The sequence below is a fragment of the Eptesicus fuscus genome, chromosome 21 (assembly GCF_027574615.1).
Source record: "Eptesicus fuscus isolate TK198812 chromosome 21, DD_ASM_mEF_20220401, whole genome shotgun sequence".
Taxonomy (NCBI): domain Eukaryota; kingdom Metazoa; phylum Chordata; class Mammalia; order Chiroptera; family Vespertilionidae; genus Eptesicus; species Eptesicus fuscus.
In genome coordinates, this window is record NC_072493.1 from 38,979,615 (window position 1) to 38,994,510 (window position 14,896).

The 14,896-nt window shown below is 46.2% G+C and overlaps 1 long non-coding RNA gene across 1 annotated transcript; it reads right to left on the reverse strand.

Annotated features, from left to right (window-relative positions):
- Positions 1-470: 470 nt before the first annotated feature.
- LOC129147815 (uncharacterized) lies at positions 471-1,741 on the reverse strand. Its single transcript, XR_008555027.1, has 3 exons — positions 1,654-1,741; positions 1,333-1,487; positions 471-592 (listed from the first exon to the last, which is right to left on the reverse strand). It is a non-coding gene; the product is annotated as an uncharacterized LOC129147815 (long non-coding RNA).
- Positions 1,742-14,896: the final 13,155 nt, after the last annotated feature.

Below are 14,896 nucleotides of genomic sequence, written 5' to 3' on the forward strand. Positions count from 1 at the left end.
GGACGGATGCCAGGACAAACAACACAGCCCATCTTGTCTTCCCAGTGATTAGAGTCCCCCTAGGGGAAATGGGCAGTTGAATTGCAAGTAGAGAGTGAAAGGCTGAGAGAACATGACCAGAGATCCTTCTGCTTGAGGAGTCAGGGAATATCTCCAGAAAGAAATAACATTTTAGTGAAGTCAGGAAAGACAAACCGTCTATGGCAGGCATCAGCCCTCTCTGGCCTCAGGGCCCCTCCTGCCCCAGCGGCCTCCCCACACCTTTGCCATTCAATCAAGGCCACAAAAAAGACAGCTATGTGTGATGATGCTTCAGGGTCTGGAGGTGGAGAGGGCCGGATGTGAAGATCCTGTGTGATCCAGCTGGTCATGCAGACCACCTCCCACCTGAAAGATGGTTTCTTTCGGGAAAGGATAACAAAGTCACACCTGCAGAGAAATCATTTTATTGCCGGGGGAGGGGACTCGAGTTGCAGGGAAAGGATGTCGCCCTCTGTCACTCAGAGTATGCCCTCCATGCTTGAGATGTTTTGGCTTTCTGCCCTTCGGTTTCAAAGGCTTGACTGGATCCATGGCTGTGAGTAGGGTCCCTCTACAGATGTGAAACACGGTCTTGATATCAATGTGAATGAGTTCTATTTATTTCTTCCAATCAGCCCCCTGGAGTGTTTCTTTTCTCTGTTTCTCCCTGGTCTCTCCCAGTGCTACTCCCTACTCCGGCTCTCTCACACTCCCTCAAAAGACTGTGCATTGGCCCTAGCTGGTTTGGCTCAGTGGATAGAGCGTCAGCCTGTGGACTGAAGGGTCCCAGGTTCAATTACGGTCAAGGACACATGCCCAGGTTGCGGGCTCGATCTTCAGTGTGAGGCGTGCAGGAGGCAGCCAACCAATGATCCTCTCTCATTATTGATGTTTCTATCTCTCTCTCCCTCTCCCTTCCTCTCTGAAATCAATAAAAATATATTTTTTTAAAAGACTGTGCATTGTTCTCTCTCTTCCCTTCCCGCCTTCTCTCCTTCTACCTTCTCTTACCCCTAATCCTCCCCAATCCTTCCTTCCATGTCTTAGCTGCAAACTGTTTCTTCTTCCGTTTCTAACACTCCTCTCTCCATTTTTTGCATTCTGTCTTTGTCTTTTACTCTTTTTATTTTTGCTCCCTTTTCTTTCCTGTCCAAACCACACCCCTCACCCCTCCTCCTGTCCCCCTTCCTCCTCCCCGGATCCCTCCATGTCTCCTCCGTCCTCTCCACATCACCTGACTCCATCTCTCTATCCAGCTCTGCCCTTGCCTACTCATCCCTGTCTTTTCTCCTCCTCCCCAGACGCTCTTACCCTGTGCTACTAGTCGTAGCAGTTCTTCCAAGCTCCATCCTTGTCGAAGTCTTTAGTGAGTGAGCACCACGACTTTTTAAATATACTCCCATCGGTCGTGCATCTCGTATACACTTTGCCATTATAGTTAAAGGGGAAGACACATGGGGGATGGTCTGAAAAGTAGAAGAAAAAGGTGTGGAAATTAGCTGTGGTGAGGTTGTGTTAGTCTTAGCAAGAGAAAGGGGACATGAATGGAACACTGGAGGGGGGCTGGGTGAGGCGATGATTCCAAATAGGAGTCAATTATGGAAATCCCCCACATGCTCCTCACATGCTTACCATCCTTCGTGCAATATTTCCATTTCCCTGAATATTTTGCTTCTAGAGAACACCAACTGTATAGAGAGCCATGGGTCGTGCAATCATAATACGTACGGCCTTCATAGGTAAACGGGAAAACACAGGGATCCACTGAAAAAAAGAAGCAGGCATTCATTGTTCTCCTCACAGCTCTTAGGCACCATTTGCTCTGCAGTGATTCTGGTTACGTTTCTGTTCCAGCCAGCCCGCCCCGACAAAGGGCCTGCGTGTCCAGAGCCCCCTGCTAAGCACCAGGGGTATCCAGATCCATGTGGCCTGGTGCCTGTCCTGTGCCAGTTGTAACGTCCCTCGGCATTGTTTACCCAGACACATTTATTTCTGGTGGGCATTGGAGTTCCAGGAGACAGATCAGCTTGCCAGACCACAAAGCAGCCTGATTTGGGATTACAATTTCTTTTCATCCTTACCCAAGGATATGTTTTTATTGATTTGTAGACAGACAAGAAGAGATGGAGGGAGACACAGAGAGAAACATCCCTCAGTTGCCTCCCATACACGTCCAGACAGGGGATCGAACCGGCAACCTGTAAGTATGTGCCCTGACACCGAATCGAACCCACAACCTTTGGCTGACCCTCCAACCAACGGAGGCGCCCGGCCAGGGCTAGGATCATAATTCTTTACAGCCTGCTGATTTGTTGTGTCTGGAGCTTCTGCTTCACCCGATTCAACACCAAAAATCTAAGTCCATGTCACATCTATGAACACAGGTGATGTCTTCTCATTATCATTAATAATCTGCCTCACATCATTCAGAAGCCCAATTGCAAGCCACATTCATGGGGTAACAAAATGAGTTTCAGCGTGCACCGACTTTGGCACTTGAATAGATTGAAGAGGAAAACTATGGAAACCAGAGAGGGCTTCGTGGCCAAGGCGTCTTTGGCTTGAATGAATTCTCTCCGCTGCATGACTGAATTTACTGGTGGCAAAGCTCACCTCTCTGCAACTCACGTGCCTATTTCTTTCTGTTTGAATAACCTCTGCCCCCACTCAGTCCTGCCTGTGCTTCTTGGACAGGCTCCCTGAGTAGAACACCAACCCTTGGAATGAGGCCTGATCCTGAGACTCCAGCCCCTCTGTCTACCAGTGGCTTGACCTTAATGACTAAACACCTAGGGAGAGAGAGAGAGGAGGGGTGCACCTCCCCCTCCCATTACTGAGAGGGCAGACTTAGCCCATGCATGTAAAAAACCTTTGAAGAATGCTGATCGCGGTTGCCACCCAACATTAGTTTGTTTGATTTGATTGTTGCTTTTCTTTTCATTATTTTCCAACATTTCTTATCTATAATAATAAAAGCGTAATATGCTAATGAGACAGAACAGCTGAATGACCTTCCGGACGTCATTCCTGATGTCCTTCTGGATGAAGCCACTGAAGCAGGGGCCAAGGCAAAGGTGGTTAGGGGCAATCAGGCAGGCAGGCAGAGTGGTTAAGGGCAATCAGGCAGGGAGGTAAGTGGTTAGGGGTGATCAGGCAGGCAGATGAGTGATTAGGAGTGATCAGGCAGGCAGAGTGGTTAGGGGAGATCAGGAAGGCAGGCAAGCAGTTAGGGATGATCAGGCAGGCAGGCAAGTGGTTAGGGGTAATTAGGCAGGCAGGCAAGTGGTTAGAGGTGATCAGGCAGGCAGGCAGAGGTGGTTAGGGGCAATCAGGCAGGCATACAAGTGGTTAGGGCCAATCAGGTAGGCAGGCAGAGGCAGTCGGGGACGATCAGGCAGGCAGACGAGCAGTAAGGGGTGATCAGGCAGGTAGGCGAGCAGTTAGGGGCGACCAGAAAGGCAGGAGAGCAGTTAGGGGCATCAGGCAGGTAGGCAGAGTGGTTAGGGGTGATCAGGCAGGCAGGTGAGTGGTTAGGGGTGATTAGGCAGGCAGGCAGGTGAGCAGTTAGAAGCCAGTGGTCCCGGATTGTGAGAGGGATGTCCAACTGCTGGTTTAGGCCTGATCTGCAGCAGTTAGACATCCCCCAAGGGGTCCCGGATTGTGAGAGGGTGCAGGCCTGGATGAGGGATCCCCCACCCCATGCACGAATTTTGTGCACTGGGCCTCTAGTGTGTGTATGGTCCCTAGGCTTGGCCTGTGATGAGGGCCATCTTCCCTGGCTGCCCACAGCTGACCCCGCCCCCTGCAGCCACCCACCCCGGTTTCCCTTTTGCCATCAGGCGATCGGAGCCTGCCACCCAGGGAAAGGGACCAAGAGGTGATTAGTGCACCTCATAGTGACTGGTCAAGCGGTCGTTCTGGTCATTCCACCAATAGGGTCAAAATTTGCATATTACCCTTTTAATATATAGGATATATACAGCTAATATGCTGTGTCTTTCATTCCATCCAACAGGTCGCTATGACATGCACCAACCACCAGGGGGCAGACGTTCAATGCAGGAGTTGCTGTGACACACAGAGAAATGGCACCATGGACCTGGCGCCCACAAAGCAACACTCAGAAGATTCCCCCAAGTGGAACATAGGTCCTGCCACCACCTGGAGGGAGAGCCCACCAAATCGCAGCTGATGCTGCCAAGACCCCATGGCACAAAATGCAGCCCACAGCCCAGACCAGCCCAGAAACGGTCGCTGTGGGCACCGGGTAATGACGTCACATAGCAAGGCCTGGCTTTCTTGCCCTAGTGATGACCAGCCTCCTTGCAGTTTCTTCAGCCCAGGAATATGACTTGCTTTATAGCCAGGTGGAAACACTACACTGTAACCAAATGTCTGTGAAGCGTTTTTCTGTGCCTCATCTCATTTGATCCTCACAGAAGTCCGGAGTAGGTAGATAGTAGACTCAGTGGAATTCTATTTTCTTTCATTAGCAGGGAAATGGAGATTTAGAAAGCTTAGAAACTTGGCCTGACTGAAAAGAAATAAGAAATGGTGGACCTTGAAAATGACTTCAGGTTTTCTCACTACGCAGAATATAGTCAAACACTGCTGCAGTTAAATATTTTACCCTTTGTCTCCCTGCGTGATCTACAATAATAATCTGCTTCATGTTGATATTTACTGCTGTGTTGCTGAAAATTACCTAAAAGAAAAGTTGGGGTGTTTCACTGGGCTGGAAAAAAAAAGTTTAGCTAAATCAGAAAGCAGATCTAATTAAGCAAGTTTATTCTATATACATAAAAGGCTAAGTTGACTCACGCATGTGTGATACATATAAAGCTCTTGCTGGCGTCACTCACACACATGTGTTTCTGTTGTTATCGATTGTGAATTTGGTTAACACTTCTATTATAGAGAAAGGGCGAATAGCGATATTAAAATATTTATTCTAATTAATTTCCTTTCAATGTGCATGAATTTGTGCACCAGGCCACTAGTCTGAGATAATTGGAGGAGAGAGGGTCCCAGGCTGCAACTGAGCTGGAAAAAAATACAGGGGTAGAGGAGATGAAAGGAAGAGAAGAGAGATGGATGGGGATGGTCTGAGTCCATTTGATGGCAGAAATGTTCTGCAGCTCTAACTTTTTTCACATTAAAACATTATAATTTTGTACTGTGGTAAGAACGCCAAGTCTGAGCTCTGTGGATCTGCTCTAGAGCATAGTGACTATAGTTAGCAACACTGTATTTTCTTCACATTTTGAAGGCCATTTTCATAGAAACGGGTACATGAGAAAGCTACAATACATACCAGATGAGTAAGAATCTTACACTTTCTCATTGCAATCATACTGACAGCTAAGGGTTAAATGGCCAAATGGGACTCAACCCATACCACATTAATCATGCATTTGCCCTGACAATATGGCTTCCCTGTTATCCCAAAAACGTACCCCTATTTACATCAAAAACTCGCTGTGAACAATATATGAAACCTGTGTGTAGGGGCCCATGTCTGGAATACTGGAAAGCAAATTTAGGAATGAGGCAGCTATTGTGGGGATCGATAGTTATTAGCACTATGAGCTTTTGAGTCAGACTAACTAGGCTTACACTTCAGAGAGTTGTTTAAAAAAAACAAGTTCTTAATAGAGTTTGGCCACCCTGGGCAATGTGGCTCAATTAGTTGGAGCATTGTCCCATACACCAAAAGGTCAAGGGCTCAATTCCCAGTTAGGGCACATATGTAGGTAGTGGGTTCAATCCCCAGTTGGAAGGCAACCAATGCATGTTTCTCTCTCACGTCAATGTTTCTCTCTTTCTCTCTCTCTCTCTCTCTCTCTCTCTCTCTCTCTCTCTCTCTCTCTCGTCTTCCTCTCTCTCTAACATCAATAAAAACATATCCTCGGATGAGGATTAAAAAAACAGTGTCTGGCCCTTGAGGCACACTCAAGAACATTATTATTATTTACTAGAGGCAAAACACACAAAATTGTGTGTAGGTACAGTCCCCAGGCCTAGCCTGTGATCAGGGCCATCTTCCCCGGCTGCCAGCAGCTGGACCTGCCCCCCGCCACCACCCACCCCAGTTCCCCATTTTCCATCCAGCAATGGGAGCCTGATGGCCAGGGGAGGGACCAAGAGATCGGCTGTTCCTGCCCGCTTGCCAACCCCACCCCAGCCATGGGTCACCCTCTGTGTGTGGGGTGATCAGCGGGGCGGGGGCTTGGCCTGGTGCCACCCGCATCCCCCACCATCCACCTCCATTGCCATTGGCGACCAGAGTCTACTGGTGGGAGAAAGGGACTGAGAAGTGGTCAGTCAACTCATAGTGACTGGTTGAGCAGTCATTCTGGTTCTTCTGCCATTATGGTCTGTGGGTTTTTATTATATACGATTATTGTTAATACTAGTGGCCTGGTGCACAAAATTTCGTGCACAGGGGGTGTCCCTCAGCCTGGCCTGCAACCTCTCCAATCTGGGGCCCCTTGGGAGATGTTTAGGCCCAATCCAACAGGGCATTTCGACATTCCTCTCACAATCCGGGACCACTGGCTCCTAACCGCTCACCTGCCTGCCTGCCTAATCGCCCCTAACTACTCTGCCTGCTGGCCTGCTTGCCCCAAATTGCCCCCCTTGCCGGCTTGATCACCCCCAACTGCTCTCCCCTCCTGGAATAATCACCCCTAACCGCCTCTGCCTTGGCCCCGCCACCATGGCTTTGTCCAGAAGGACATCCGGGAAGGTGTCCCAATTTAATTAGCATATTACCCTTTTATTAGAATAGATAAAGGCCTGGTGCACGGGTGGGGGCCAGCTGGTCTGCCATAAAGGGTGTACCAGATCAGGGTGGGGGTCCCCTTGGGGGCGGGGCCAGTCTGGGTGAGGGGCCTGGGGCGGTTTGCAGGCCAGCCACACCCCCATCAGGCCTGCCATACCCCCATTAGGGCAAGGGGCTGAGGGCCATTTGAGGGTGGTTTACAGGCCAGCCAAGCCCCCGACTTTGTCTGGGAGGATGTCCAGAAGGTCTCTGGAGAGAACCAAGATAGTGGCATAGGTAAACACCTAAACTGCTACCTCGCACAACAATTTCAAAACTAAAACTAAAAGACAAAACGTCTGTCACCCAGAACCACAGGAAAGCTGGCTGAGTGGAAGTTCTACAACTAGAAGGAAAGAGAAAAGAGCATTGAGACGTGCACAAGCGCTGAAAAGCTGAGGTACGCAGGTGCTCGAACTGAGCTGGCGGTGGGCATTGCTTTTTTCAACCCGAAGGGAGACAAGCTCCCAATTACTCTGAAATCCAGTTTCTGGGGAGACGTGGGGGACCCAAACTCCTACGGGGAGAAGCTGGACTGTCTGCCATCAGGTCAGAAAGTGAGGGTGGCTTGCTTGCAGAGATGCGCCCAGCAATCATTGTTTACTGCGCTGGGATGCAAGATGCGGGGACGTGGTCAGAGACGCAGAGATGGCTGACTGGTAGCCATCACTGTTTGCCATGCCCTAGCCTAGTGACTCCCTGAGACCCCGCCCCGCACAACCTACAAACCCACCCAAGCTCCAAGAAGCAGTGTTTGCATATGAATGGCCTTCCTATTGCAGCTTAACCAAATAAACTGCAGCCCTGGTCAGACAGCTCCAAAATCTCCAAACCCCAAGCAAAGAGGAGAAAACTATAGTTCTCGCTGTAGCTCCTGCTGGGTGTCCTCAGACAGTAGCTGACCTGCACCCCATTGGAGATCCAGAAGCCAGTGTACCTAGTGGTCAGTGTGAGACACCAGATTTCAACTCCTCATATCCATAAGTGACACATTCAAGAGGCAGACTCAGTGAGCACCAAAGGCCCACTGAAACAAGTTCTGCCCCATAAGTATGTCTCCAGTGCAGCAGTTCTTCCATTATAGACACAGCGGGTCCTCACAGCCAATTGGCCTCGAGGTCAATTCCTCCCAGTGTACCAACAGCAATCAAGGCTTAACTACACCAAGACTTTGCACTCAGCCCACAAAGGGGTGTACCAAGAGCATCCACCTCAGGTGATTGGGGAGGCTGAGATACTGACCCCTATAGGTCACCTACCACACAAAGCCACTCCATCAACACAGGGAAGTAGCCAAAATGTGGAGACAAAGAAACATGTCACAAATGAAAGAAATGAAGGAAAGCAAACTACTAGACATAGAGTTCAAAACCACATTCATTAGGTTACTCAAGAATCTTCTAAAAATCGCCGAGAAACTTGATGAGACCTCCGAGGAGCTTAGTGAGACCTTCAAGGACCTTAATGAGAATGCCAAAAAAATAGAAAAGGACCAGTCAGAAATTAAGCATACACTGTCTGAAATAAAGAATATACAGAAACTCAACTGTAGATCAACGTACCCCAAGAATCAAACCAAAAATCTGAAATCTGAGGAAACAAAAAAACACCCAACCAGAAAAACAAAAAGAAAAAAGAATCAAAAAATATGAAGATAGTGTAAGGAGCCTCTGGGACAACTTTAAGCATACCAACATCAGAATTTTTGGGGTGCCAGAAGAAAAGAGAGAGCAAAATATTGAAAACCTATTAGAAGAAATAATGACAGAAAACTTTCCCTACCTGGTGAAAGAAATAGACTTACAAGTCCAGGAAGTGCACAGAACCCCAAACAAGAGGAATCCAAAGAGGACCACACCAAGACACATCATAATTAAAATGCCAAGGGCAAAAGACAAAGAGAGAATCTTGAAAGCAGCAAGAGAAAAACAGTTAGTTACCTGCAAGGGAGTACCCATATGACTGTCAGCTGATTTCTCAACAGAAACTATGCATGCCAGAAGGGAGTGGCAAGAAATATTCAAAGTGATGAACAGCAAGAACCTACAACCAAGATTACTCTACCTAGCAAAGCTATCATTCAGAATTGAAGGTCAGATAAAGAGCTTTGCAGACAAGAAAAAGCTAAAGGAGTTCATCACCACCAAACCATTATTACATGAAATGCTGAAGGGTATTCTTTAAGAAGAGGAAGAAGAAGAAAAAGGTAAAGATAAAAATTATGAACAAAATGACATCAAATACATACCTACCAACAAGTGAATCTAAAAATCAAGTGAATAAAAAATCTGTTGAACAGAATGGACTGATGAATATAATAGAATCAGGGACATAGAAAAAGAGTGGACTGCCGATACTGGTTTGGCTCAGTGGATAGAGCGTCGGTCTGCGGACTGAAAGGTCCCAGGTTCGATTCCGGTCAAGGGCATGTATGTACCTTGGTTGCAGGCACATCCCTGGGAGCAGGTGTGCAGGAGACAGCCGGTCGATGTTTCTCTCTCATTGATGTTTCTAGCTCTCTATCCCTCTTCCTTCTTCTCTGTAAAAAATCAATAAAATAAAAAAAGAGCTGTACCTCCTTAAAAAAGAAAGAGAGTGGACTAACAATTCTCAGGGGGAAGGGGTGTGAGGGGTGCGGGAAGAGATTGGACAAAAATCTTACACCTATGGATGAAGACAGTGGCGGGGATTTATTTTAAATAAATCTTTATTGTTCAGTAATAATCTGAACAATAAAGATTTATTTTTAAAAAAACAGAAGGTCTCTGGAAGATCTCCTGGTCTAATTAGCATATTACCCTTTTATTAGTATATATAATTATTAGTTTTATTCAACCCCTTTCTGGTGCACTTTCTTCCACCTCAGTCCCAGCCCTTCTCACCTCCTTTACCTGCACCCTGCCCATGGCCCACTTGTAGAATTGCACAGGCACCAGCGCAGAAGATAAGAAAGATTCCCGCGTGCCGTGCCATAGCTGCTGGCCTTCCTGTGGCTGATGAATGTCAGCCTCTGCCACCTTTTTATATGACATGCTTCCCTCACACCACCCCCTGCAACCAGATAAGAATCAACCTCCCCAGGGCAGTGCATGTGTGTTCCTAAGCCTGAGAGCATGAAGTTCAAGATTATCTCTCAGCTGAAACCACAGGACGTTGGCTCACGGCTTAATGTCCCTGAGTCTCAGTAGCTTAAAATGCGTTTAAAATGAGGCAAAGATGTCTGTAAAAATCCCTTTGTTTTAGTGTTTCATGACCAGGCAAAAGGGAGAGGGAAAGATGAAAAGGACCATCTGCTCTCACAGGGTGTTCAACCCCATGGATATGGGCTATAACTTGGTAAAGGCCAAGGAAGCGGGAGGGTGGAAGTGGGCAAAGAGGGAAGGGGGACTCCTGCAATAATGTCAACATTAAAAAATTTTTTTAATTAAAAAAAATACTAAAATGGCCCTGCTGGCATGGCTCAGTGGTTGAGCATTGACCTGTGAACCAGGAGATGACAGTTCGAATCCCGGTCAGGACATATGCCCGGGTTGCATGCTTGATCCCTACTAGGGGGCTTGCAGGAGGCAACCAATCAGTGATTCTCTCTCATCATTAATGTTTCTCTCATTCTTCCTCTACCTTCCTCTCTAAAATCAATAAAAATATTTTTTTTAAATACTAAAATGAATAAATAAAATAAATTAAAAAAAAAAAACAGAATCCATTTTATTTCCTGACTGTAGACTCCACATTGGGAGGCCAACCAGTTCGCCTGCCAGAGTCTCAGAGAAGTGTGAGAAGACAGCCATGCAGTTCTCCATTTAGGAGGAAACTTAGGCTCAGGGAACTCCTCAAAGGCACAGGGTGAGTTAAAACCACCCAGCTGCCCTACCTGGCCTTGCTCAGTGGGTAGAGCGTAGGCCCGAGGACTGAAGGGTCTCAGGTTCAATCTGGACAAGAGCACATACCTCCATTGCAGGCTTGATACCCAGCCCTGGTCGGACACGTGTGGGAGGCAAACGGTCGATGTGTCTCTCTCACATCAATGTTTCTCTCCCCCTCCCTTCCACTCTCTCTAAAAATCAATGGAAAAATATCCTTGGGTGAAGATTAACCTAGAAACACTTTTTAATAACTAAATCAATAAAACCACCCAGCCTCGGAGACATCTTCAGAGTGGGAGTTTCCCTGCCACATTCACCCTTGACCATAGTTATCTCTTCCAAAAGGCTTCCCTACCCTGGCTCAAAGTTCAAGTAACACTGGAAACACAGTTCATTTTCTAGACCAGAAAGGCCTAGAGCCCTCATTTACTTGTTATGAAATACTTCTCTTCCTCTGAGCCTCAGTTTCCTCACTTGCAAACTGCACTTCACGATCCCTTTCTCTCAGGGCTCTGAGCTGGCGTGGCGACTCTACAGACAGCAGGTGCTCTGTGAAAGCCACCTCACCCTGGTGCGAATCCATGGGCCATTTGTTTAGCATAGTGAACAAACAATAAAATACTTAGGAATGGATTTAGCGAAAGAAATTTAAAAATATACTCCACAAACTACAGCACATGGTTGAAAGACATTAAAGAAGACCTAGCCCAGCTGGCAGGGCTCAGTGGTCGAGCATCAACCTATGAACCAAGAGGTCACAGTTCAATTCCCGGTCAGGGCACATGCCCAGGTTGCAGGTTTGATCCCCAGTAGGGGGTATGTAGGAGGCAGTCGATCAATGAGTCTCTCTCATCATTGATGTTTCTATCTCTCTCTCCCTCTCCCTTTCTCTATCAAATCAATAAAAATATATTATTTATAAAAAGAAAAAGAATGAAATGCCCTGACCGGTGTGGCTCAGTTGGTTGGGCATCATCCATGCACCTACAGGTTGCTGGTTCGATTCCCAGTCAGCGCACATGCCCAAGTTGCAGGTTCAATGCCCAGTAGGGAGCGTGCAGGAGGCAGCCAATGGGTGTTTCTCTCTCATATCAATGTTTCTCGCTTTTTCTCCCTTTCTCTTCCTCTCTCTCTCAAAAAAAAATCAATGAAATATATATTTTAAATGACGCAATCATGCACACCACATGAATAAACCTTGAAGACATTATGCTAAGTGAAAGAAAACAGGCGCCAATACAACATGTGCTACGACTCCATTTATATAAAATGTCCAAAATAGCCCTAACCGGTTTGGCTCAGTGGATAGAGCATCGGCCTGCAGACTCAAGGTTCCCAGGTTCAATTCCGGTCAAGGGCATGTACCTTGGTTGCAGGCACATCCCCAGTGGGGGGGTATGCAGGAGGCAGCTGATTGATGTTTCTCTCTCATCGACGTTTCTAACTCTCTCTCTCTCCCTCTCCCCTCCTCTCTGTAAAAAAAAATCAATAAAATATATTTTTTTTTAAATGTCCAAAATAGGCAAGTCTATAAAGACGAAGTCAATCAGTGCTTGCCGAAGCCTGGGAGGTGGGAAGTGGAGAACTACTGATGGGCCCTGGGTATCTCTTGCAGCGAATGGATCTGTTCTAAAATTGATTGTGATGATGAGTGCACAGCTATGAATAGACCAAAGACCATTGAATTGTATACCTTAAATCAATAAGTTGTGTGACATGTGAATTCTATCACTACAAAGCTGTTCTCAAAAAATGGCAGGTGGAAACATTTGAGATCTTGCTCCCCAGCATATGTTGTTAATTTGGCTCAAATAAAATCTTATAAAATGTATCCACACTAAATAAATGAATGAAAATAAAAAAACTGGGAAGGCATTCCTAAAGGCCATTTTGCATTTTACAGCAGATTTGACAGAGGCCCACATGGTATCCCCTCCCCTGGCTTTATGGGTGGTCTCCCCCTGTGCCCTGCAAGGAGGGGGGCCCTCCTTTTGGCAGCCTGGTCAGGAACCTTAGAATCCAGGCGTGCTTTATGCATTTTCTGGCTAGAACAATCTTGGGGAAAGATTTTAATTGCTCTGGCCCTGTCTTGTCATCTATAAGATGAAAATACCAATAATTTTGATGCCTAGTTTTGTTACCAGATTCAAATCAGAAAACATATGTTAATAATTAAAAGCTCCCTGGCCAGTGTGGCTAAGTTGGTTGGACCATTGTCCCCGTACACTGAGAGGTGGCAGGTTTGATTTCTGATCAGGGCACATACCCAGGTTGCGGGTTCAATCAATGATTGATGTTCTCACATTGATATTTCTCTCTCTCTTCCTTTCTCTCTAAAATCAATAAATATATCCCTGGGTGAAGATTTAAAAAAATGTTCAAAGTACCAAATGGAAATTTTGGAGTTTAAAAGTATGATGATGAAAATTAAAAACTCACTAGAGGGACTCAAAAGCAGATCTGAACTAGCAAAAAAAATGTTGGCAAACTGATAAGTGAATAAAAGTATCCAATCTGAAGAGAAGAATGAAGACAAATGAACAGAACCTCGAAGACCTGTGGGACACCATCAATAGAACGACATACACATAATGGAAGTACTAGAAGAAAGAGAGAGGAAAGGGCAGAAGTAAGATCAGTTTGGGGAGTACTGGCATCTTAACAGTGTTGTCTCCTCACCACACACATGGGATGTCTTCCGCTGATTTAGGTCTTTTTCCATTTCTTTCTACAATGTTCTGTATACATCAACCAGGTGGATTTTATGTTGTGTAAATTATACTTCAATAAAGCAAGAGCGGAAAACGAGACTAAAGGGAAGTTTCTTGGGTACTTTCACTGGGTCTCACGCTCTGGATTATTATTCAATCAGCAGGAGAGATGGACTTTGCGTTTTTCTCTTCCAGACATTGAAGTTTCTTAATGCTAACCAGAAAGCCCTAGGCATCTCTCCTGGGGTCAATCTATGTACTTCCTGCATCGACCTTTTGAATTTTCATCATTCCCTATCAAGCTAAGAGAACCGGGCAGATCTCCTCCCTTGTTTCTCTTTCACATAGATGTTTCTATCTCTCTCCCTCCCTCCCTTCTATTCTCTCTAAAAATAAATGGAAAATTTTTCTCTGGTGAAGATTAACACCCAAAAAAAAATAAAAATCGGACATGGGATTATCAGCACCTGGCACATAGAAGACAATAAATATTGCTAAGTTAAAAAATGTATATGTCACCTGGCTGGCATGGCTCAGTGGTTGATCATCCACCTATAAACCAGCAGGTCATGGTTCGATTCATGGTCGAGGCACATGCTGGGGTTGCAGGTTCAACCCTCAGTGTGGGCAGTGCAGGAGGCAGCCAATCGATGATTCTCTCTCATCATTGATGTTTCTACCTCTCTCTCGCCCCTTCTCCCTTCCTCTCTGAAATCAATACAGATTTTATTAAATGTTAATGTCACCTCAATGGTTGTTAAAATACTATACTGTCCTGGCTGGGTGGCCAGTTGGTTGGAGCATCATCCCATACACCAAAAAGTTGGGGGTTCGATTCCTGGTCTGGGCGAATATGGGAGGCAACCAATTAATATCTCTCTCTCTCTACTTACCTATCTCTCTATCTCTATCTCTTCATCTGTCTATCTATCTTTCTCTCTCTCTAAAATCAATGAAAACATATCCTTGGGTGAGGATTAAGAAAATAATAATAAAATAAAATACTATATTGATAAATTTTAAATAACTCCCTATTATTAATAAAGATCCTCAAAACAGAAACAAAATAGTTCTTTAACTGGCTAAGAAATATATTTTCCAAATCAACAGCCAACATCCTAATTAATGGTGAAACACAAAAGATGTTATTATTAAAGCAAAATCAAGAACTGCTCAAGCTCCTAAAACAGAGGCACACCTATAGGAAATTTGGTATAATTCACTGGGACAGAATACAGAAGTATAATACACTAGCAGCCCGTTTGCACGAAGATTCGTGCAATAGACCTTCATTCACCTGGCTGCCTGCACCAGTTTTCTGCCGGCACCGGGGACCCAGGCCTTGGCTGTGGCCACCGCCTTCTGCCTTCTTTCAGGGTCAGGGCTTGGGCCCGGGCGGCGGCCTTGGGCTCAGCTGCACCCCAGCCTCCCTGCTAAGGATCATAGGATCCGACCCCCAGTGGTTGCCTGCGATC